General features: G+C 45.0%; 1 long non-coding RNA gene across 1 annotated transcript; it reads right to left on the bottom strand.

The window, feature by feature from the left end:
- Window positions 1-730: 730 nt before the first annotated feature.
- On the bottom strand, window positions 731-2,722 carry LOC123135869 (uncharacterized). Its single transcript, XR_006466292.1, has 2 exons — window positions 2,196-2,722; window positions 731-2,059 (listed from the first exon to the last, which is right to left on the bottom strand). It is a non-coding gene; the product is annotated as an uncharacterized lncRNA (long non-coding RNA).
- Window positions 2,723-3,211: the final 489 nt, after the last annotated feature.

The raw sequence follows: 3,211 nt of genomic DNA, 5'->3' as shown, positions 1-3,211 counted from the left end.
GCGGCAGTGGGGTTTATAAACCACACTAAGCCCCTCTCAACTAGCGAGGTGGGACTAAACTTTTGGCCGCGACGCGGGCAGCACCAGGCCTTTGGTCCCAGTTGGTGCCACCAACCGGGACTAAAGGGTAGCATTGGTCCCGGTTCGACGCACTAACCGGGACCAATGCTCCCCCTTTAGTCCCGGTTGGTGCCACCTCTATTTAAGAAGAGAAAAAAAAGAAAAAAAAAGAGGAGAAGAAGAAAGGAATAGAAGAGAAGAAGAAAAAATAGAGTAATTTCGTTTTTTTCACCTCTATTCCTTTTTTCTTCTCCTCTTTTTTTTCTTTTTTTTTTCTTGGATCTTCCTCTCACTACTAGGAATATAGGCTTTAACGATGGTATATGTGGTCGTTAGTGGTTGAATTGTGGTCGTTAAAGGTCATTAACGACCACAATCTGCTGGTCGTAGTAGGCTCCGCGACCACATACCTTTTGTGGTCGTTATTCTTTAACGATGGGATGATGTGCCGTCATAAATCCCAAGGAAATAATGACAACAGTTGTAGTATTAACAACCACTTTTGTCGTCGCTAATAATGTTATCATGCCAACCAAATTATCATTACCGACCACTCTCTTCACACTTTGATATCCTCCAGAACCACTTATATTTAGTATGACTTTTCGTTCATCGTTCACTTTATGCAACATCCAACATTTCAATATTAACATCCACATTAATATCGAAATAATGTAATATGAAAAGGATCATAGCCTCTTTTATTAATAGAAATGTCAATATTCTGACATACAATTCTAAAATTAAAATATCCTTCAAGAAATTTGAGGCGAACGCACTCCTTATATGACCAACGTACTTCATCATGCCTATATACAAAACAAGACAACTAAAAAATATCATATCTATTAATCTTCAATCGAGGTACACAATTGTTGTTTGAATGAATATCATTTTCATCACTCCTGGTGCTTCTATAATAGTATGGTGGACCATCAGCCCTACAAAAATGTTAGTTCATGAAAGTCAGTCCAATGTATCACAACCAGTAAATATTTTCTCTTCACTCATGAGACACCATCACATGTCCTTATGATCCTTCACCCATGACTACAATGCCTCGTGATTTTTCTTTTATGGTGGACCATCCGTTCTACAAAAACATAAATGATTTATAAGTCAGTACATGTAAAAGAACCAGCACAGAGGATAATAGCAGAAAGGAACAAGTTCGCACTTGAACTCTTCTATAGTCCTTATCCGACAAAGACAAACTCTTTTAAGAAAAGATTAATTGGAATGTTTCTTGTCTAATTCGAGCAAAACTTGAGTTATTTTATTTCTCAGCAAAACAAATTGAACTTTTTTGGTTGTTGTTGTACACCCAGCTAATTTTTTAACACGTATACCCAACAAATCTACACTGAATATTATTTTCCTCTACTGTTGGCTTTTCAAAACAGCATGTTGGCTTTTCTTTTTCACCCTCAAGGAGAAGAGGAGATTTAACTGGTGAGCATACAAAAAACAGAGCAAGCAAGGGGCATCAATTTTTCAGAAGTTTGAGCTGACAAAAAAAACTTACAATTACCTCGCCCTGGAGCATGGGAACTCCACAATGGACCATGTACTGAGCATTTATAATGGCAATCATGTACGTACAAGTTAAAAATAATCGGCAGTCAAACTCATTGTCCTCACTTTTAGATCAGGCAAGTAAAAAAATGTCAATTTTCTGCTGAAAAGAGTACCTAAATCAGTGGCACACACATCTCCGTATCCCTTCACAAGACTGGCGCCATCACCTCCACAAACCCGCGTCCATGTTTGCATCTTCACTTTCAAATTGAAAAACCTCAAACAAAAATCGTCAAGTGAAGAATTCAGTTAGATAATTACCTGCTACTCCTACACGGCTGGCTTTGCACTTCTCGGCAATGCTCGTCCCCAATATCACTACAACCTGAATTCAACCTCTGTTTTCGTATTGAGGAATAGCTGCACTCCCGCATCGTATCCACCGCCGCCTTCCCCTCCCATTCCCCTCCCATCTAACGACCTGAACAAAGAACCACCGGGAAACCATTAGCGATCCACTCAAAATATCACCAGCCCACTACTAGATACGGCCGATGCGGTAGTAGCACTGACCTAGTCACTGAGTTAGATCCGACCGATGCGGTAGCAACACTAACCTCGGCGTTGAGCCTCTGGATCCCATTGCGCTGCTCGTCGAGCACCCGACCAAGGGATGAAGCCTTCCGCTCCACTGGGACGACCCCGGCAGCGAGCGCATCTGGGTCGATGTCCTACGACAAGGAGGGGAGGGGGAGGCCTGCGTGGGGCACTTGCTGGTGGACTCGAAGAAGAGGCGGGTCGAGCCGCAGATGGGGAACACGCCCTTCTTGCTTCCTGCGCCCTGGCAATACTCTGGCCATTGCTTCGTACTGCCTCGTAGCAGATTGGACTAGGCATGCGGCGGCAGTCATGGCGGTGGTGGATCTGAGAGGGGATGCGCCAGCGCCACCTGGTTTACTTGGACGCGAGACTATAGGAATACTTAGATGTGTTTGTTATTTATCTTTCTTCTTATCCCTCCTATCATCAGATAAGAATGGTAATTATTCTCTAAAAATATTAAATATATGGAGTACTTAATCAACAACGACCACCAAACTAATGAACGGAATATCCATTGTCGTTGGGAGGCTTCTCGGGGTTAGTTTGAAGGTAAATGATTGCAGCCGGTGAGCCAGCCCAAACTTGGGCCGGTCCCCCTCGCTAGCGATGCAAGCGCTGCAATGCACACGCGTAGGACTGGCTTCTCTACCACCGCCCTCTTCTTATCTTATCTCTTCGGGGCAAATGAGATCCACTTGTTCTTTCTCGCCACGAACACCATCTCTTCGGCACGCGTGCTCCGCTCCCCCTCCCGCCCACTTCCTTCATCTATGCTTGCCCTCTGCCACCGGCGATAGGCGGTTCCGGCCGGCCATGGATGCCGTCCTTTTTTTCTTCTTCTGCCTGCTACGGCTGCAGCCACCACCACCTCCTCTTTCCGAGCTGGAACCGCGCCGTTGGGGTGCTGCAATGGCGCGCTTGACAAGCTGGAATAGGAAGCCGTCCCCATGCCATGAATTGGCATGTCGTGCTACAACCGGCCACAGAGGAGCTGCAAACGCTGGCGCGACGTGCTGCAACCTGCGTTGAG

This window comes from Triticum aestivum, chromosome 6B (genome assembly GCF_018294505.1).
Source record: "Triticum aestivum cultivar Chinese Spring chromosome 6B, IWGSC CS RefSeq v2.1, whole genome shotgun sequence".
Classification (NCBI taxonomy): domain Eukaryota; kingdom Viridiplantae; phylum Streptophyta; class Magnoliopsida; order Poales; family Poaceae; genus Triticum; species Triticum aestivum.
The sequence above is the reverse complement of the archived record's forward strand: the minus strand, read 5'-3'. Positions and strand labels throughout refer to the sequence as shown.